Source organism: Odocoileus virginianus, chromosome 29 (assembly GCF_023699985.2).
Source record: "Odocoileus virginianus isolate 20LAN1187 ecotype Illinois chromosome 29, Ovbor_1.2, whole genome shotgun sequence".
In the NCBI taxonomy this organism is placed as follows: domain Eukaryota; kingdom Metazoa; phylum Chordata; class Mammalia; order Artiodactyla; family Cervidae; genus Odocoileus; species Odocoileus virginianus.
In genome coordinates this window covers 15,124,473-15,146,412 of record NC_069702.1, presented here as the reverse complement: position 1 = coordinate 15,146,412, position 21,940 = coordinate 15,124,473, and the positions used below count along the sequence as shown (strand labels likewise).

The 21,940-nt window shown below is 39.4% G+C and overlaps 1 protein-coding gene and 2 non-coding genes across 3 annotated transcripts in view; 2 read left to right on the top strand and 1 right to left on the bottom strand.

Moving 5' to 3' along the window:
- Positions 1 to 21,940, bottom strand: part of MAPK10 (mitogen-activated protein kinase 10) — a 589,148-nt gene that overhangs the window by 534,997 nt on the left and 32,211 nt on the right. The gene's annotated exons all lie outside the window — the stretch shown is intronic.
- Positions 6,037 to 6,143, top strand: LOC139032073 (U6 spliceosomal RNA). The gene has a single exon (XR_011484622.1). It is a non-coding gene; the product is annotated as a U6 spliceosomal RNA (small nuclear RNA).
- On the top strand, positions 9,374 to 9,483 carry LOC139032086 (U6 spliceosomal RNA). The gene has a single exon (XR_011484634.1). It is a non-coding gene; the product is annotated as a U6 spliceosomal RNA (small nuclear RNA).

The following is a 21,940-nucleotide window of genomic DNA, read 5'->3' as shown; positions in this document are numbered from 1 at the left end:
AGTGATCATCTCTGGGTAACAGGATTATAAAATATCATTAGTTTCTTCTCCCTTTGTTTCTAAATTTTTCATTCTCCATAATGAGTACACATTACACTTTTATTCAGAATATGGAAAGATAGAGAAGTACTTGGTGGCTCAGATGGTTAAAGAATCTGCCTGCAATGCGGGAGACCAGAGTTCATTCCCTGGGTCGGGAAGATCCCCTGGAGAAGGGAATGGCTACTCACTCAGTATCCTTGCCTGGTGAATCCCATGGATGGAGGAGCCTGGTGGGCTACAGTCCATGGGGTCACAAAGAGTCAGACACAACTGAGCTACTAACACTTTCACCTTCAGAGAAGGATTATTCATAATGTTCTGGAAAATAACATTAGGAACTCCAGTTTAAGACATGCTATCGGTCTTTGTCTCTTGGCATCCTGGGCCAGTCAGCAGCTACAAGCCTGAGACCTGAAGGGCAGCACCAGAGAGCTACAGACCTGAGCTTTAGCTCTCGCTCTGTCACTGACAGGCTGTGGACCTTCGATAAGTCTTTCAGCCTCCCTGAGCCCCAAGCATCTTCATCTGTGAAATGAAGGATTGAACTGCCTGTAAGACCATAGAGGTCACTGACCAGTCAAGCAGACCCAGGCTCAGGTTCCAACTCCCAACATTTCTAAGATACACGTGAGACAGGACAAGATGTCCCTGTCATGCCAGCCAAGTTTTATCTTTCAGAATACTCATAAGAGAACTCTACAGACGCCACCTGTTTTGCTTCTGAGACCAAAACCTAACAGTGTCACTTGGATGTTTTCCATCTGGTGTTCAAGTCATCTGTTAGAAGAGAGATCGACAGCCCCGCGTCGCCTGCCACCAGCGTGAAGTGAGAGCATAGTGAGCACCTGGCCCCGACATCAGCCCCAGATGAGCCAGCGAACCCAGATGGCGCCATCTGTCTCCCTAGCCTTAGCACACTGCCTCGTCCTGCGGTCCGTGACCAGAGGCACAGACGGCAGGAAAGGGCTTATGGAGGGAGGGACCCAGGGAGGGGCAGGTTTGCTTCTGCTGTTTCAATCCCGGGAAATCACGATGCGAAGGAAGCCCACAGGAATGTGGTGCTCCGTCTCACACCATATCCTCCGTTGGCAGGGAGGGGGTGTGCGGCGGGCGAGTGCGACCGGGCGGGGGACCTGGATGAAGCCCAGATGAAGAACATGCACAAAGAGGACAGCAGGCATCAAGGACCTCCTGCGCAGCCGGGGAATTCTGCTCAACGTTGTGTGGCAGCCTGGACGGGAGGGGAGTCTGGGGGAGAAAGGATACATGTGTATATGTACGGCTGAGTCCCTTCGCTGTCACCTGAAACTATCACAGTGCTGTTAATCAGCTATACCCCAACACAAAATAAAAAGTTTTTTTAAAAAAAAAAAAAGAAAAGGAAGAGGGCAGCAGGCATGAAGCTGTAAGGATGTCAAAGATCAAACTAGTTAACTTTTACATCTGTTGCAAACAAACCATAACTTCACAAAACTAATTTCTTAGCTATTTTTTTTCTTCTTCCATTCTCATATCTATATTTGGCAACTTCCTCTGGGAATCTGCTCCCTCTTTTTACACACATCTAAAAGTCCTCTTTGGCTTCCTGGGGACAAACTCCCCATGTGGCAGAGTGATGCATGGTCGCAGGCTCTCCACCACATCCCAGGAGACACCAAACTCTGAGGTCTCCAAGAAAAATAGAAGCCCTGAAGCCCTTTAATTCTCTACAGTAAACACCAACTGCCCAGTTTTCTGTACATCTTCATTTCTAATCTGAGGGGAGAAAATAGAATGGAAATGGACTGGGTAACCTTTTTTAAGAAAAAGTTGAATTTGTTAAAGTCTTAAAAAGGGAAGAAGTAAAATTTGAATGCAGAAAAGATACAATAAAGCATGCTTGCAACCTTGGCAGGAACCTTAAGGGGAGCATAAAGGGGATTCGGCTGCGTGGGAGTCAGGCTCAGTCCAAAGAAGACAAGCCCGGGAATGTTTCAAGATGGGATCTAAAGAGATGGAGTGAGGCAAGGAGTGAAGAAGGGAAAGAGCAGAAAACACCAGAAGACACGGTCATTCCAGCAAAGGAAACCCTCGAACCAGCAATGAGGAAGTTTTAAGGGTAGAAATGCTATTTAAACTAAAACTGAAGAAAAGCAAAGAGGGAGGGAAAAAAAATAGCCATTTGTCTCTTTGCCAGTTCAGCGTTGCCAACGGGGAGGGAACGGAATGAGGAATGTGGGAGGGACTGAAGAATTCCAATAAGGAGGTTATCTCCCCCAAAGAATGCCTGAGAAAGGTTTTTTCCACAAAAGATTAAGTCATTATTCTTAAATAACCCAAGAGGTCATACATTGTCTTTCTGGGGCTTACTAATATAATTGCTGAGCAGGAAAAAAAAAAAAATCTAATATGAAGGAGGGGAGCAGGAAAGGATAAAGATCCTTCAAATTAAAAATATGAGGGCACTGATCATTATGTTGCAATGTTAGGAGCAAACTCAAAGGAGAATGTGTACGAAGGTTTTAATATCTTCATAAAGATCCCCTCTTCAATTCCTCAAAAAAGGAGGGCACTTCAATGGTTTATGGTTTAAAAAAAATGGGGGGGTGGTGTGTAGAAAAAGTCCTGACTCTGCAGACAAGGCTGACATTATAGACTGCATCATAGTTAACTGCCTACCAACTATTCTCATTAAAAATGCTGCAGGACAGAAAGCACAAACAACTTCTAAATCATCCTTTATCTCTCTCTCTTGTAAGTTGCTTCAAGTCACAAATATAGCTTTAATTCAGTGAATCAGTGTCACCTACTCACATTCTCTACTTTCAAACCCATAACCAAAATTGGTGAACAGTGCAAGCTAATTTAGTAAACAAAGAAAGTATAAAAATTGTAGCCACTTTGAGAGAACTCTAGTTTCTTGATTATACATATTAAAAAAATCATTTCTATTCTGTTGTCAATGGAAATTTCTGGTAGTGGGTCTATCTGATAAGCTTCAAAAACAATAGTTGTATTGAGCTCTTGGAAAGGAAGTTGTTATGACCAGATTGCTTCCTGTGGTGAACAAAGGGCTTTTGCTGACATGGCAACTTCATGGTTACAGAGACAAGCCTGCAAATTTTGTCCTTTAGAAGTGAAAGTTGTTGATGATGTTGTTTAATTTCACTATTTCAAGAGGTAACAAAAATCTTTAGACTTACTTCCTAAGCTACAAATGTTACAAAGTCCATGTGGGTATCATCTTAAGGCTAAGAATAAAGGGCAAAGCCCACACCTGATCAACGATGCAGGGTTTGGAAATGAATGCAAGGATTTGTTCACCTGAAGACGTTTTAAGAAGTAGAATGGATGTTTCAGGTTAAAAGGCTGAGTCTTGGGAATGAATGCATGAAAAAACAGGATATTTTCTCTTTCACATCCTTCCTTTCTCTTTTGTCCTTGGTGTTGAGGGCATCGCTGGTAGACAAAATAAAATGGGTCACTGTTGTGATGATTAGGCAGTCCTAAAGCAGGTGTGCTCTTACCAAGCACTTTCTCTGTGACAGACCCCTTTCCCAGAGTGGTTAAAACCATGATGAAAAAACTCCAGAGAAATTACTATGGATCACCAGAGGCTACTTTTCAATGGCACAGCCTAGATCTGTATGGTACTGGAAGAGAAAGCAAGTATGTCTTGATAGGTATGTCTATAAGTGAAAAATATAGATGCTTGTTGCATTTTTCATGATGAGACATCAGGGAGAATACCTGATGGAAGTCCAGGAAGGAGCACAGAAGAAGAGAGGTGTTAATGAGAAGAGAGAATTCAGTTTAGTACTTCAGGCATTCGTTTTGCTTCAACTCCTACTGGGGACATTTTGCCTTAGTACCTAAATAGAATACACACTAGCTTCGGGTTTATATAAAAGAAATTAGTCATATATTAGACATACATTGGAGAGTAACTATATCATTCTTCCTTTGAAAATAGAAGCAAATCACTGCAACAGAACTGGTTATGTAATTTGCAAGGTTCAGTGCAAAATGAAAATGCAGGGCTCAAAACAAAGAATTCTAAGAGGGCAACAGCAGAGCATTAAACCAGGCAAGGGGCCCTTCTGAGCCCCTAGCACACAGTCTAGGGTCCTGTGTGACTGCCCTAGACATACACCCAAGAAACCAATGCTGCCCAACAGTTAAGATTTGGATGGATTCAATAAAGCATTGAGGGCGTGGGGGAAAATCCCAGATGTCAACTTCCACTGTAAAAGTTCAAGAGGGAGAGCTTGAGCTTGACTGTTGAAATCAGACCCAGTTACCCTCTGCTTTTATCTGAGCTTCAATAGGTCAGGATGATGCCCTCGATTCTACTTCCAGTCCTAGTATTTTACCATTCTGACAGACCACAGTCTGCTCACTATGAACAATGAGAGCTTGGAAAGACATCATATACAGCTCTCAAACCCAGAAAAGGCTGAAAATGTGTTCTACATAGTTTCGGCTCTCTTTAAATACTTTTACTGCACTGTGAGTCCCAAGTAAATCTATGCTTTCATTGTTATGAATTAGTAGTTTTGGTTCTAGAGTAAAGTGAAAATACTACTGATAATTCACTCTTCATTTCAAGTATTGCTAAAACACCAGTATAAATGCTATCATTTTATTTTAAAGGTTAAAAATTGGCAAAACTAAATATTTAATACTTTTAAAATATAAAAGTTTATAGATTTATTAGACATCAAATAAAAATGAAAATTTGTAAAAATATAAATGTTAAACATTCATTATTGATGTGATGAAAATTTTCCATAGATAAATTATTCAAAATATTTTTAAATATATTAAATACTATATTTGAATTAAGATAATTGAATTAAGGGTGGTCCAGTGGCTAAGAATCTGTACTCGAAATGCAGGGGGGCATGGGTTTGACCCCTGGTCGGGAAACTAGATCCCACATGCCACAGTTAAGAATTTGCATGCTGCAACAAAGATCAACGAGCCCACGTGCCACAATTAAGACCCAGTGCAGTCAAATAAATAAATATTTTTTAAAGATAAATGAATTAACCATGAGAAGTCAGAAATAAAGTATACACTTTTTTCTCTTTTTTTATCATTTTATTGAAGGATAATTGCTTTACAGAATTTTGTTGTTTTCTATCAAACCTCAACGTGAATCAGCCAAAGGTATACATATACCCCCTCCCTTTTGAACTTCCCTCCCATCTCCCTCTAGGTTGCATCCTACCCCTCTAGGTTGGTACAGAGCCCCTATTTGAGTTTCCTGAGCCATACAGCAAATTCCCGTTGGCCATCTATTTTACATGCAGCAATGTAAGTTTCTATGTTACTCTTTCCATATATCTCACCCTCTCCTCCCTCTTCTCTATGTCTGTTTCCCCACTGTTGTCCTGTAAATAAATTCTTCAGTGCCACTTTTTTAGATTCCATATATGTGTGTTAGAATACGATATTTATCTTTCTCTTTCTGACTCACTTCATTCTGTATAACAGGTTCTAGGTTCATCCACCTCATCAGAACTGACTCGAATGTGTTCCTTTTAATGACTAATATTCCATTGTGTATATGTACCACAACTTCTTTATCCCTTCATCTGTCGATGGACATCTAAGTTACCTCCATGTTCTAGCTACTGTAAATAGTGCTGCAATGAACAATGGCATACTTGTGTCTTTTCCAGTTTTGGTTTCCTCAGGATATATGCCTAGGAGTGGGATTGCTGTTTCATATGGTGGTTTTATTCCTAGTTTTTTAAGGAATCTCCATACCATCTTCCATAGTGATTGTATCAATTTATATTCCCACCAACAGTGCAAGAGTGTTCCCTTTTCTCCACACCCTCTCCAGCATTCATTGTTTGTAGACTTTTTTATGATGGCCGCTCTCACCAGGGTGAGGGGATATCTCATTGTAGTTTTGATTTGCATTTCTCTAATAATGAGTGATATTGAGCATCTTTTAATATGTTTGTTAGCCATCTATATGTCTTCTTTAAGAAATGTCTGTTTGTGCTCACTTCGGCAGCACATATACTAAAATTGGAACGATACAGAGAAGATTAGCATGGCCCCTGCACAAGGATGACACGCAAATTCGTGAAGCATTCCATATTTTTTAAATCCATGGCTGATTCATGTCAATGTATGACAAAACCCACTACAATATTGTAAAGTAATTAGCCTCCAACTAAAAAAAAAAAAAAAAAAGAAATGTCTGTTTAAGTCTTTTTCCCACTTTTTGATTGGGTTGTTCTTTTTCTAGCATTGAGTTACATGAGCTGCTTGGATATTTTGGAAATTAATCCTTTGTCAGCTGTTTCATTTGCTATTATTTTCTCCCATTCTGACGGTTGTCTTTTCTCCTTACTTATAGTTTCCTTTGCTGTGCAAAAGCTTTTAAGTTTAATCAGGTTCCACTTGTTTACTTCTGTTTTTATTTCCATTACTCTAGGAGATGAGTCATAGAGGATCTTGCTTTGATTTATGTCATCGAGTGTTCTACCTATTTTCCTCTAAGAGTTTTATAATTTCTGGTCTTACATTTAGGTCTTTAATCCATTTTGAGTTTATCTTTGTGTATGGTGTTAGGAAGTGCTCTAATTTCATTTTTTTACATGTAGCTGTCCAGTTTTCCCAGCACCATTTATTGAAAAGGCTGTCTTTGTCCCATTGTATATTCTTGCTTCCTTTGTCAAAAACAAGGTACCCATAGGGGCATGGATGCCTTTATTTCTGGGCTTTTTATCTTGTTCCTTTGGTCTATATTTCTGTTTTTGTGCCAGTACCATACTGTCCTGACGACTGCAGCTTTGTAGTATAATCTAAAGTCAGGAAGGTTGAATCCTTCAACTCCATTCTTCTTTGTCAAGACTGTGCTGGCTATTTGGGGTCTTTTGTGTTTCCATATGAATTGTGAAAAATGCCATTGGCAATTTATAGGGATTGCATTGAACCTGTAGATTGCGTTTGGTGGTAATAGTCATTTTCACAATATTGATTTTCCTACCCAGGAACATGGAACATCTCTCCATCTGTTTTTGTCATCTTTGATTTCTTTCATTAGTGTCTTATAATTTTCTGTGTACAGTTCTTTTGTCTCCTTAGGTAAGTTTATTCCTAGATATTTAATTATTTTTGTTGCAATGGTGAATGGGAGTGATTCCTTAATTTCTCTTTCTGATTTTTCATCGTTAGTCTATAGAAATGCAAGTGATTTCTGTGTATTGATTTTGTATCCTTCAACTTTGCTAAATTCACTGATCAGCTCTAGTAATTTTCTATGCACAGTATTGGAGAAGGCAACGGCACCCCACTCCAGTACTCTTGCTTGGAAAATCCCACAGATCATGGTAGGCTGCAGTCCATGGGGTCACTAAGAGTTGGACATGACTGAGCGACTTCATTTTCACTTTTCACTTTCACGCACTGGAGAAGTAAATGGCAACCCAGTGTTCTTGCCTGGAGAATCCCAGGGATGGGGGAGCCTTGTGGGTCCATCTATGCACAGAGTTGGACACGACTGAAGTGACTTGGCAGCATGTACAGTATCATGTCATCTGCAAACACTACGAGCTCTACTTCTTCTTTTCCAATCGGATCCCTTTTAAGAAATAAAGCATACACTTTTAGTAAAAATGCTTTATGGGAACAATGTGCATGCGTGCTAAGCTGCTTCAGTCGTGTCTGACTCTTTGTGACCCTAAGGACCACAGCCCACCAGGCTCTTCTGTCCATGGGATTTTCCAGGCAAGAATACTGGAGTGGGTTGCCGTGCCCCAGGGATTGAACTCACATCTCTTATGTCTCCTGCATTTGCGGCTGGTTCTTTACCACTAGCACCACCTGGGAAGCCATAAGAAGGAAGGCTTCAATTATTTGTCACGATTAATCCTTGAACAAAATTTTCTAAAGTTTTTTCCAGCTGCTGAAAAAGTGTTCTGACTATATATTCATTGGAAGAAATGGAAAGGAATAATTACATGTGTCATCTCCAAATAATTTTCTCTGGCCCTTCATTTTCAATTAACTCTGTTTATTATTTGATGACTTTGAGATGAACTTTGGAAGCAATTTTTTGTTTCAGAGACTACAATGTTTTGATTGATAATGATTGTCTTGTTTTACTGATATTTTAAAGGAAAATATTTCAAGTTCATCTTCATTTTCTTGAATTTTATTATGTGTAAATGAAGATTCCCAAATAGAGCTGTATCAGTTTCAAAATTAGTATTTTTACATTCCATTTGTACAGAAAATCTTTGCACTGGGGGTAAAAATTAATTTTTAAATAGAAGTTTTCCACTTCTACATTACAGTTACTCCTCATTGAGACTCTCATAAACACAAACCTGTTTGGAGTAGTTATCTTTCTGTATAAATTGAGTTTTTGGGGTCATTGTTCTTGATCTCAAATCATAAGTGATTCAATAATTTTTTTTGAGTTAAATTTTTTGAAAAACAATAATTTTTCCAAAACAATAGAACACTGCTATCACACAAGCAAAAAAAAAAAATCAATATGTAGGGGGTTCAGTCCATGGGGTCACAAAGAGTTGGACATGACTGAGCGGCTGTAAAACAACAAGAGGGTTACAGATATCATTACACAGAAGAGCGGCAGTTACCAAACACCAGGTTTGCCATCATTGTTATGTTCATTTGCTGTGGTGACCCAATCTCTCACGTATATACAAAAGTTAGCTTTATTTTGAGAATTCAAAGGTTATCCTTGAGAAAAGTAGAAACATACTGCAGTATCAAAAACCTGAGGTTAGAATTATAATAATTAAATTTCTGATCAATGAGCAATCAAGAACTATTTCCAAGTTAAGACCAGGCAACAGTATGACAAACAGCATAACACCATCCACAAAGCATCTCCATCATCAACTCATGTTTCACACTCTGAGAGCAGCCAGCTCGGGTCATGAAGTAACCTTGGGGATGGAGGTTCACCCTCAACAGAACAAGATAAAAGGGCCTTGGATCCCTGACACAGGGGACTGCCAAACCAGCCTTGAACTGACTACTTCAAGACATTTACAAGAGAGAAAAAACTTTTTTTCTAGGTCATTGTTATTGAGATTTTCTGCCACACACAGTCAAGGTAATAAGACAAAATTCTGTGTACCAAGTATGCTGCTTCAAACACAGAACCTGAACTACGTGGCACTGGTTTTTAGTGAAAGTAGTTGGAACACTTTCTATGGGCTGGAAAGGTAGCAACCCTTCTTAGGGCTTTTGTTGTTGTTCGGTTGCTAAGTCATGGCTCTTTTGTGATCCCATGGACTGTGGCCCACCAGACTCCTCTGTCCTTGGGATTTCCCAGTCAAGAATACTGGAGTGGGTGCTCGCTTCGGCAGCACATATACTAAAAAAATTGGAACGATACAGAGAAGATTAGCATGGCCCCTGCGCAAGGATGACACGCAAATTCGTGAAGCGTTAAAAAAAAAAAAAAAAAAAAAAAGAATACTGGAGTGGGTTGCCATTTCCTTCTCCCAACCCAGGGATCTTCCTGACCCACATCTCCTGCATTGGCAGGCAGATTCTTTACCACTGAGCCTTCAAAGAAGCCTCTTTGGTCTTAGAAATATTTAATAAAACTGTTACTTACAATAACTCAGAATGTAGACCACTTGCTAATGAAGAATGTGGTACTTGGAAAATGGTCAGAAAATATAAGAATCCTTGTTGGCTATGTCTAATTCTTACAAGCTTCAGTTACAGCTAGCCAGATTTCAAGCAAAGCTGAAAAGGACTTCAGTTCTGCTGAGAGAGAGCTACTCTGCTGATAGCCTGCAAACAAAGGGAACTGAAAATCTGATCAATTAGGGCTTCCCTGGTGGCTCAGTGGGTAAAGAGTTGGCCTGCAGTGTGGGAGAACCATGTTCGATCCCTCACTTGGGAAGATCCCCTGGAGTAGGAAATGGCAACCCCCTCCAGTATTCTTGTTTGGGTAAGTCTATGGACAGAGGAGCCTAGTGGGCTACAGCCCATGGGGTCACAAAGAGTCGGACACGACTGAGCGACTAATGTGATGTGTGGAGATTTAAAAAGCCAAGTCTTCTCTCCCCTAAATGAAATAGTTTTAAGCAGTGCCTTACAAACCACAGGAGACCTGGGTTCGATCCCTGGGTTGGGAAGATCCCCTGGAGAAGGGAAAGGCAACCCACTCCAGTATTCTTGCCTGGAGAATTCCAAAGAGGAGCCTGGAGGGCTACAGTCCATGGGATCACAAAGAGTCAGACACGACTGGGCAACTAACACTTTCACTGCCTGGAAATCACAATCTTAACAGTACATATACCCTATCTTACCAAAGTTCCTAAAGAGATGGATTTAAGACTTCTGCCTTCTCCAACCTGTCCATTGCTTTAGTTGACTCCCTAGTTACCATTAGCTGAGTGATGGGAAATGAACAGAACTCAAAGGCTACCAAGAGGTACCAGAATTTTCATGCAAAAAAAATTATGTCTAGACAAATATTTTGGCTGTCACTACTTACATATGCAACTGATCAGTGGCAAATAGACTGGAAGCGTACTAGATTACAGAGCACTCTATTGCCAAAGAATTCCCACAAGACCAGGTTGCAAAAGGCTGAGACTGTTCAATTCCAATAACACACTGGGCATCTAAATCTGAACCAACAGAAAGTAATGGATACAGTTGCCTCTCCAACGGCCACCTCACTGGAAGATAATGAACAATGAAGAATCTCCCAGAGGGCAGTGGCAGGGCTAAAGAGGATGATGGGCAAGGGAGTTCCTCCAGGGAAGCAGAACCAGGAATTGCAAAGGGGGTGGGGTGAGGAGGGGCTAATCCAGAACTTACCCTCCTCCCAGAGAAGACAGTCTTTCCTATTTCTGTATATTGGAATTTGGGGGTTACTTGTTCTTCCCTTTACCAAATGGGTGCTTCTATTTTAGCTATCTTGTTCCTATACCACCATGGTATAAGGTAAGAGAAGCCAATAACTTATCCTTCAGTTGGTAGCTCATTGAACCAAGAGGAGCCACATTTAGAACTGGTAGAAAAGATCGTACATCATTCAGATCCTAGACTTTGGGCCTTTGATCTGACTGAGACTTTGAAATTATCTCTCTTAGAAGACAGCAGCGAATGTATTATTTACACAGCAAGAAGGATGTACAGAGCAGACACTGGCAAAGACTGATGGTTGTTCCCCAACAGGTTCTGTAGCAAGAGAACTCTTGATTTGTATCTACTCATTCAGCCACCTGAAATAAAAGCTACATTTTCCAGACTTCCCTGTAGTTAAGCACAGGGTCTTTAAGCCATGTGACTACATTCTTATCAAAAAGATGCAGATAAAAGTGGTATACACAGTTCTAAGATGCAACCTTAAAGGGAAAAGACATACTCTTCTCTTTCCTTGTCTTCCTCCCCGTTAGTGGAATGCAGACCTTGTGAATGGAACTGCATCAGCTCTTCTGGAAGAAGAAGTGACCTTGTGAATGGAGGTCATACAGAAGAAGTCTGGGTCTCCAACACTGCCAAGTGTTACATCACGCCTGGACCTCCTGCCTCTAGACCTGCAATGTCCCATACACTACTCTTCAACCATGTGTGGCCATCAAGCATTTGAAATACAGCAAATTCAAGCTGAGCTGAAAATGGAAAATGCATATCAGACTCCTATTTAAAAAATGTAAAATATCTCAATAATTTTATATTGGTTACATGTCTAGCTATAATATTTTGTACATATTGAGTGACTAAAATATATCACTCAAATTAATTACACCTGTTTCTTTTTACCTTTTTAACATGGCTGCTAGAGAATTTTCAATTACATATGTGATTTGCACTGTACTTCTATTGAACAGCCTTGTACTAAACTTCTATGAGGGAAACACCTGCTTTCTTAAGCCCTTGTTATCTCGGATTTTCTGTCACTCACTATTGAACTCCATCATAACAAATTATCTACAAATACCTTTATAAAAATTCTGTCTCATGTCTCAGACCTCTCATCTGAATTCCAGATATATATTCTCAAACATCTACTTAACATTTCACCATGGCTATCTCAAAGGCATTTGAAACCTACAGGTCTCACATCGCATTTGTGATCCTTTCCTACGTACACCCACATTCAAACCAGTTTCTCTTCCACTATGTTCTCAGTGAAATCACTACCATCCATCCAGTTATACAAGCCGGGGAACTATGTATTGTATTCTTTGACATTCACCTTTTCCCTCACCCAGAATGCTCAATTCATCATGAAGTTCTAGAAAGTGAATCTGAAGTATCTCTCTACTAGTCCACTTTACTCCACCACTATGACCACTCTCTAGTCTTAACCATCTTCCTTTCCAGAATATTCCCAGGTGGCACAGTGGTAAAGAATCTGTCTGTCAATGCAGGAGATGCAGGTTCAATCCCTGGGTTAGGAAGATCCCCCAGAGAAGGAAACGCCAACCGGCTCCAGTATTCTGGCCTGGAAAGTTCCATGGAAAAAGGAGCCTGGTGGGCTACAGTCCATGGGACTGCAAAGAGTCAGACAAACCAGAACACACACATACCCCTTCCTTTCTACTCTGATCTGCTATGACAGTCTCATCCAGCCTCTTCATCCCAGGACCTTTCTCATGCTGCCAACAGAATGTTCTTTTCCGAAACTTAATCTGGTCACATAAGCCTCAGGTTTAAAAACTCTGGATGGCTTCTTATTGCTCTTAAGATAAAAGCCAGTCTCCATTTAAAGGGCCATAATACTCTACATTGTCTAGCCCACTCATCCCTTACTCTCTGCATTCCTGCCACATGCAATGTGCCATGCTCTCTCGTGCCAGGGGGCCTTTGCTTATGCGGTTCTCCCCGTCTGTGTTTCAGGGCCTTCCCTTCATCCTCTCTTTGCCCAGTTGACTCCCATTCATACTCTGGAAACTAGGAAAGTTTTTTCTGACCTCCTGTATATTATATATGAACATTATATATTCTCACGGAATTATATTTCTCTCTCTTAGACGACAGTCTTACCTTATAACTATATATTCACTTTATGTCTGTCTGTGAAAATTGCAACAGTGTCTGTTTTGGTTTTGTATTGTATTCTCAGTGCTTAGCACAATTCTTGGCTAAAAATAACAATCCCAAAGAAGGGCAATGCCAAGAATGTTCAAACTCCTGCACAATTGCCCTCACCTCTCATTATAGCAAAGTGAAAGTGAAGTCGCTCAGTCGTGTCTGACTCTGTGCAACCCCACGGACTGTGGCCTACCAGGATCCTCTGTCCATGGGATTTTCCAGGCAAGGGTACTAGAGTGGGTTGCCATTTCCTTCTCCAGGGGATCTTTCAGATCCCAGGATTGAACCTGGGTCTCCTGCATCTGATACAGATGCTTTCCACCTGAGCCACCAGGGAAGCCCATTCTAGCAAGGTAACGCTCAAAATCCCCCAAGCTAGGCTTCAACAGTACATGAAGTGAGAACTTGCAGATGTATAAGCTGGATTTAGAAAAGGGAGAGGAACCAAAAATCAAATTACCAACATCAGTTGGATCAAAGAAAAAGCAAGAGAATTCCAGAAAAACATCTTCTTCGGCTTTATCAACTACGCTAAAGCCTTGTACAGTGTGGATCACAACAAACTGCGGAAAATTCTTCAAGACATGGGAATACCAGATCACCTGACCTGCCTCCTGAGAAATCTGTATGCAGGTCAAGAAGCAACAGTTAGAACTGGACTTGGAACAACAGACTAGTTCAAAACTGGGAAAGGAATATCAAGGCTGTACATTGTTACCCTGCTTATTTAACTTATATGCAGAGTACATCATGCAAAATGCTGGGCTGAATGAAGCACAAGCTGGAATCAAGATTTCAGGAAAAAATAACAATAACCTCAGATACACAGATAACACCACCCTTACAGCAGAAAGCAAAGAGGATCTAGAAAGCCTCTTGACAAAAGTGAAAGACAGTGAGAAAGCGGCTTAAAGCTCAACATTCAGAAAACTAAGATCATGGCAACCAGTCCCATCACTTCACGGCAAATAGATGGGGGAAACAATGGAAACAGTGACAGATATTTTCTTGGACTGCAAAGCCACTGCGGATGGTGACTGCAGCCATTAAATTAAAAGACACTTGCTCCTTGGAAGAAAAGCTATGACAAACCTAGACAGCATATTAAAAAGCAGAGAAATCACTTTGCTGACAAAAGTGCATGTGGTCAATGCTATGGTTTTTGTAGTAGTCATGTAAGGATGTGAGAGTTAGGCCATCAAGAAGGCTAAGTGCTGAAGAATTTATGCTTTCGAACTATGGTATTGGAGGAGACTCTTGAGACTCCCTTGGACGGCCAGAAGATCAAACCAGTCAATTCTAAAGGAAATCAACCCTGAATATTCATTGGAAGGACTAATACTGAAGCTGAAGCTCCAATACTTTGGCCAACTGATGGGGAGAACTGACTCACTGGAAAAGACTCTGATGCTGGGAAAGATTGAAGGGAGGAGGAGAAGAAGATGACAGAGGATGAAATGGCTGCATGACATCACTGACTCAATGGACATGAGTTTGAGCAAACTCTGGGAGACAGTGAAGGACAGAGAAGCCTGGCGGGCTACAGTGCATGGGGTTACAAAGAGTCGGACATGACCAAGCAACTGAACACTAAGAAGGACTCAGTAAAGATTAGGGAAAAGAGTTAATGAATTTGTATCTATTTTTTTCATTTATAAATATTCTATTTGAAATACTTAGGATACAAAAGAATCAGAAGCAATATAACATGGCATTTTAAGTTCATTTAGGTTTATTTAAATAAAATAATTTCCTTGAAAACTATATTCTACCAAAGAAGAGCACATTAAAAAAAAAAAAAAAGGCATAAGACACATTATACTGTAAAAGTCAGGCATCTCAGAACTTCTCAGGGAAGAAAATAAGTAAATCTCAGAAGTAATCTATAGGTTATTATGTATTATTATCAGTACCTTTCAAGGATTGCATTTAAGTCACCACAGTGGCCTGGTGTATAGATTTACCATCTACTTCAAGGACAAAAGCTTTTCCATATAGACATACACTAAGAGACATCTTTCTCACAAACATTCTGAGCTTGGGCCCAGAGTGAACTAGTTCATTCAGGACTCAGAAGCGGAAACATACATAGCCAGTATCCATACCACTGAGTGTGGATCTCACAGTAAAATCCAGTGGCATTAAAATATGACAGTGGACAATTAGGGGGGCAGGGGGAACAGGCATGGATGCATTAGATCTACAAGGCTCTTAGATCATTCAATATGCATCAGAATTCAGAATTAAAAAAAATTCAGTAGCATCATTATAAAGTAGATATTCAGCCAAGAAGAAAGAAAAAGAAAAACAAAACCTCAAATGTCAGAGCTTTAGTTGAATTAAAGTTTAATTCTTACCCACATGAAATCCTCTGAGGCTTGCTTTACTTTGTGGTCCACTTTCTAGACTCTGCTTTGGTATTACGACACCTCCTTATCAGCACATGCTTCCACAATACTGGTGATAAACGTCTCCTCCTGAGAGTAACATACAATCACTTCTACACACAGTTACGTAAGTCAAAGCTAATCACATGGCTACACCTCATCTCAAGGAGGTAGGTGAGCACAATGCTCTTGCTTGCCTAAAAATAGAGGAGATGAATAACTAAATGAATAGCAATAATGCTATCCACAGTGCAATACAGTCATCCAGATTTGGGACAGTTTGTAGTTTGACCCTAATCTTTTAATATTTACAGTGAAAATTATGTGTGTGTGTCCATCAAGTAAAACTAATACATTGACATTATCTTATAGAAATTTATGACTTGTACTATTAATGACCACATCACGTATTATTAAATTCAGTAATAATTATTTTATTTTGTTTTGAATATGAATTTTCAAAATATGAATAAAATATGAATTTTATTAATTTGCCTATGAATTTTGTAACTAAGGCAAAATCAAATAAAATTATTTTGTTGTGATTTTATTTTTTATTTTTTGTAATACTCATTTTATTATTGGCAATTACTTAAGAGTGTCACAATAACACAAATCAGCCACAACAATAATATTAACAAGTACACTTGAGCATCTATGGGCTTCCATGGTGGCTCAGCTAGTAAAGAAACTGCCTGCAACATTCAGTCCCTGGGTTTAGGAAGATCCGCTGGAGAAGGGAACTTCTACCCACTCCAGTATTATGGCTTGGAGAATCCCATGGACTGTAGAACCCATGGGGCCGCAAAGAGTCGGACACGACTGAGTGACTATCACTTTCACTTGAGCATCTACTGTGTGGCAGACTTTTATACCTATTATTTACACTCATTTTTAAAGTTTATTTAGTAATTTAATTAATGAATATTTTTATTGAAGTATAGTTGACTTACAACATTATATTAGTTTCAAGTGTATAACATAGTGGTTCACTATTTTTATAGATTATACTCCTCTAAATATTGGCAGTATTCTCTGTGATGTACAATATATCCCCGTAGATTATTTATTTTATACGTTGTAGTTTGTATCTCTAAGTTCCCTACATCTACTTCCCCCTCCTTCCCCCATCCCACTGGTAACCACTAGTTTGTTTTCTCCGTGTATGAGTCTGTTTCTGTTTTGTTATATTTATCCATTTGTTTTAATGTTTAGATTCCAGATTTAGACTTAGATAAATGATAGGTACAGTATTTGTCTTTCTGTGTCTGACATTTCACTAAGCATAATATTGTTGTAATTTTAGAAATTGCCTTTACTCAAAGCATAACTGTAATTAAGCTTAATCATAAACAGTGGATGAGATTTTGTCACGAAGATCGTTCCTGGACTTCCCTAATGGTCGAGTGGTTAAGACTCCACCTGCTAATGCAGGGGACACAGGTTTGATCCCTGGTCCAGGAAGATTCCACATGGGACAACTAAGCCCATGTGCCACAACTACTGACCCTGGCACTCCAGAGTCACGCTCTGCAACAAGAGAAGCCACAGCAATGAGAAGTCCACGCACCGCAACTAGAGAGCAGCCCCAGCTCTTGGCAACCAGAGAAAGTCCACTGGAGCAGCAAAGACTCAGCGCAGCCAAAAATAAATTAAATAAACAAAAATGTTAAAAGCAGATCACTCCTGATGTTGAATTTTTATTAAAGACAGTGAAGTATCTACTTCAATAGTGCATTCAAAAACTACTTCTTTTGCAACCCTTTGCTGCCATAGCACTTCGGGGCCTGAATTTTTATTTTCATAGGTTTAAAGATATATTTTTTATTTCTACTGAATTTTGTCACTAGAGATACCTATTACTAAAAAATACTTCTGGTGGATTAAATCATACCTTAAAAGCGAATAAAGAGGAGACAATAAGAAACACAAAAAGGAAGGGTTTAGGGACTTCCCTGGTGGTTCTTTGGTTAAGACTCTGCATTTCCAACCCAGGGGCACGGGGTGGATCCCTGGTCAGCTCGCCACGAAGTGTGGCCAAGGAAAGGGGAAAAAAAAAAAAAAAACAGTTGCAGGGAAGGTTTAAGAGAGACAGGAAGAAAAGAATACTTAGAAACTACTTGTTGGGAAACTGTCCTCCATGGATCTCTCACATTTCTGCCTATCGTGCAAGCAAAGGAACTGACTCCCCTGACCCACACACCACCGGATAACCTTTTCAAGGATGTTTGTAAGAGAACAACCTTGAAAGACTGAAGGAGTATGTCTCTTTAGAGCAGAGGGCACATTTGTTAACAAACAAATTAAGATAATGTTGGGCAAAGGTTGCAGTTCCCTTATAATTGATTGGGGGTTCCTAAACTCAGGGTCCCTCCGCTGTGATGGAACCCCTCCTGCTTGTGTAGTATTCGCCTGGACCACGGCACATCAGCTCCCTAAGGCTTGCGGGCGCACAAATGACCTGAACACAAAGCTTGTGCTGCCTGATATGCTATACGTAATAGTCTTCCTTCTCTGACCTAGGAGTTTCCTGTCTTTTGCCAGCTTCTACACTTTTAGATATATGATTTCATCCACATTCTAGAAGCCATTTTAGATGCTCATGGTTCCCAAGTCTGTATCTCCGGTTCTACCCTGTCTTCAAGTCCCAGACCAGTTTTTTTCAAATGCCTGCCAACTTGGCTATTTCAACAAGCACTTAAAAAAAAACCTGAAATAAGCATATCTTTTCATTCCTAACTTGGGCTTCCCAGGTGGCTCAGCGGTAAAGAATCCACCTGCCAATGCAGGGGTCTTGGGCTCAATCCCTAGATTCCCCAGAGAGGGAAATGGCAACCCACTCCAGTATTCTTACCTGGAAATCCCATGGACAGAGGAGCCCGGGAGACTATGGTCCATGGGGTCACAGAGCCCGACATGATTGAGTAACTAAATGAAAACATTCCCTCCTTTCTTTTCATGGTTAATGGAATCAACATCCTCAAATCTCTCAAGCAAAAAACTGATTCTGGAGTCCCTCCTCTTCTTAACCATCTACACCAAAATCCTACCTATTTTCTTTCAGAAATACATTCAAAGTATGACCATTAGCCCCCATTTCTACTGCCACTAATTAATACAGGCTTTTCTGATTTCTATCCCAAATTAATGACACGGTGCTCTATCTGGTCTCTCAGTCCCACCTCAATCTCACCTCCACTCCATTTTCCTGCCACAATTATCTTCTTAGCAAATGCGATTACATCCTTCCTTTTTTAACAGTTTCCCTTGATTTCCCACTAGCTGCTCTATAAAGGCCCAGATTCTTTTGTCTGGGTACAATGCCCTTCATGGTGTAACCAATATGCTGTTCCAATTTCATTTCCCACTCCCTACCACAACCTCAAGGTCCAAGCCACAATGAACTTCTCACATATCTTTTCAAAACGCAATGCCTTTGCACATTTTGTTCTCTTTGCCTGAAATGCCCTTTCTCCCTCTGCTACATACAGCAAATTTCCATTCTATCTTCAAGAATATCAAGAGCTCACCTCCCACACAGATGTAGAGAATGGACTTTTGGACACAGCGGGGGAAGGAGCGGGTAGGACGAACTGAGAAAGTAGCCCTGACATATATACATGATCATGTGTAAAACAGATAGCTAGTGGAAAGCTGCTATATAACACAGGGAGCCCAGCGTGGCATTCTGTGATGACCGAAAGGGATGGGATGGGGGGTTGGGAAGGAATAGATTATCTAATTATGACTGATTTGTGTTGTTATACAGCAGAAACCAACACACCATTGTAAAGCAGTGACTCTCCAATTAAAACATAAATTTTAAAAAGAGAAATAAAATAAGAAATGGAAAACAATTTTTTCTAAAAAGGACTCACCTCCTCTATCAAGCCATCCCTGATGTTCTCAGCATCTACCACAGCACTTATTTTTGTGTATTCAATTTATTTCCTCATTCATTTACCTCTTCCACTAGACTGAATTCTTTAAGAGTAAGGATCATAGTTTTCATTTTTTGAGTCCTAAACACCTATGCATAAGGTCTTGAATGTGGCTCAAAAAATGCTCATTAGCTTAATAACAATTTCTTATGTTAAACCAGAGTTCAATGAATGCCTTAGCTTGCAGCCAATTCTTGAGCAATTAAATGCTGCTATTTTATATATTTTACATATTCTATATTACATAAATTTTATTCTTGGAACCCTTTATTCTTTAGGTTACTTCATGCTCCTGCTCAGTTGCTCAGTTGTGTCTGACTCTTTGTGATCCCATAGAATGTAGTTTGCCAGGCTCCTCTGTCCATGGGATTTTTCAGGCAAGAATACTGGAGTTGGTTGCCATTTCCTACTCCAAGGGATCTTCCCAACCCAGGGATCAAACCCACATCTCTCACGTCTCCTGCACTGGCAGGCTGATTCTTTACCACCTAAACAAACATAGTAACTATCACATAGGGGAAAAAATACATTTAAATTTTATTCATTATTAAAAGTTTAAGAAGTTTGGGAAGGGAAAATACAGATTAGCTAAATTAAGGATGAGGAGTATGTATGAATTATCTTAGCATCCCTTGGGGTCATGAAAAATCAAGAATGTGACCATTTGACTAGATACAAATGTATTACTGATCACATCATTACTTATAATATCTGGAATTTCATTAATAAAATAAAAGAATTTAATTTGAAGATCCCAAGAGATTATTCTGTATACAAAATTATATTCTGTTCTGAGTGTGGATTTCATTGGTTTGGGCCATAGCATTTTACAGTCTACAGCAATAATTAGCTTGTCATTTTTTCAAACTGAACAAATACCTCCTGTGCTATCTCAGAAACACATCAAGGTCCTTGAGGACAGAGAACTTTTACTTATCCCTCCTCCTCTCAGGATGAATCATTCTGAATACACCTTTGCTGAACTGTATTAAACGGAATGCTTCAGTCTTTCTTTACAAAATTCTAGATGATATTCTAATAAGGCATACTCATCAACTATCTGATATAATAAAACACATGTGCATCAAAAAGAATGAAAAGATCTGCTTTTACTCTTGTATATTATTTAGCAGAAATAAATAGAGGAGTGTTTTTAAGCACTTTTTGGGCAGAGGGACCTGCAGAATAATTGCTGACTCAGTCACTGGAGATAAAAACAGTTTACTTCTGTCAACTAAAAGAGATAGTACATAACAGACCCAGGGAAAGGAGAAACATTTTTGCTTCACAGACTACAGAACTGTGAATACAAAAAGAGCTAGATGCTGGGCAAAGCAAAAATAGGGTACCTATTTATTATGGAGCCTTTTAAAGTTTTGGGTATGCAAAACAAATAACTAAACCAAAAGATAACTTTGACAATATTTCCTAATGCCTGAAAAATCTTTAAAAAATTTAAATTTAACAATGTGAAAAATGAAAAACCATTTTAATAACACTGGCAAAATCATCAAGTTATAAGATGTCCCTCCAATGTCATTTCGGTCAGTATTCAGCCGTAACCTCCATGAGTTTTATTTTTTTCTGAATGGGCTGGGCAGTGAAACCCACAAGATTTGCCCTCTGGGAGAGAGCCACTTAAAATACAGAGCTCTGCGCACTCATCACACACAAGAAAGCAGCGAATCATTCATCTTCTAGCCAAAATTAAGCTGGGTAATTGCATGGCTATCAACCTTGACAGTTAATGTTTACATTCAGAATTTGGGGTAAAGGATAAATAAGTTTTTAACAACAATGGCAAAAATTATATGAAGTGAATTATTAATGACATTCTAACTGGAAAGAAACTAAATTTTTTTTTTCTTTTTGATGGCAATAGTAAATGTTTTTAAAGGTATATTACTTGTTTTTCAGCCTGTCTTTTTCTTGACCACAACCAACACAGGATATAATAATTCTAAAATAACAACCTCCTAAGTTATGTTATTGTAGAGTAGTTTTACAGCCCAACCCAAAGCAAAATAAACATCAGTAAGAAATTCTTCCCATGAATCAACCCAAGGAAAGATTGTCACTAAAGGCTCATACTAATTTTTAAATGCCTAAGAAAGGTAGAACTCTGAGGTATGACAGTTTCATTACTAATTTATGTCAACCAAGGTTTCATCCAGTTGAGCAATTATTTAATTAGGAAATAATATCTTGAGAGTCTTATTGGCTGTAGTTGTAATCATTTACAAACTACTGATAAACTTAAGGATATTTCAAAGGGTAAAACTGTTCATTTACTTAGTGCTACTGGTTGAAATTAAATGAAACCAAAATGCAATTTCGGTTTCATTTAAAATAGGTGACAAGTATTTTTTTCTTAATATAGAACATAGAGGTAACTGATTCATCATAGTCTTTGTTTTCACATTAGCCATTTAGCATCCAAGAAACTTAATATATCATGCGAGGTGGTGCAATAGGAGCCATATTTCTGAAAATGAAAAATGCTGTTTTCACATACTCTTTCTAAAT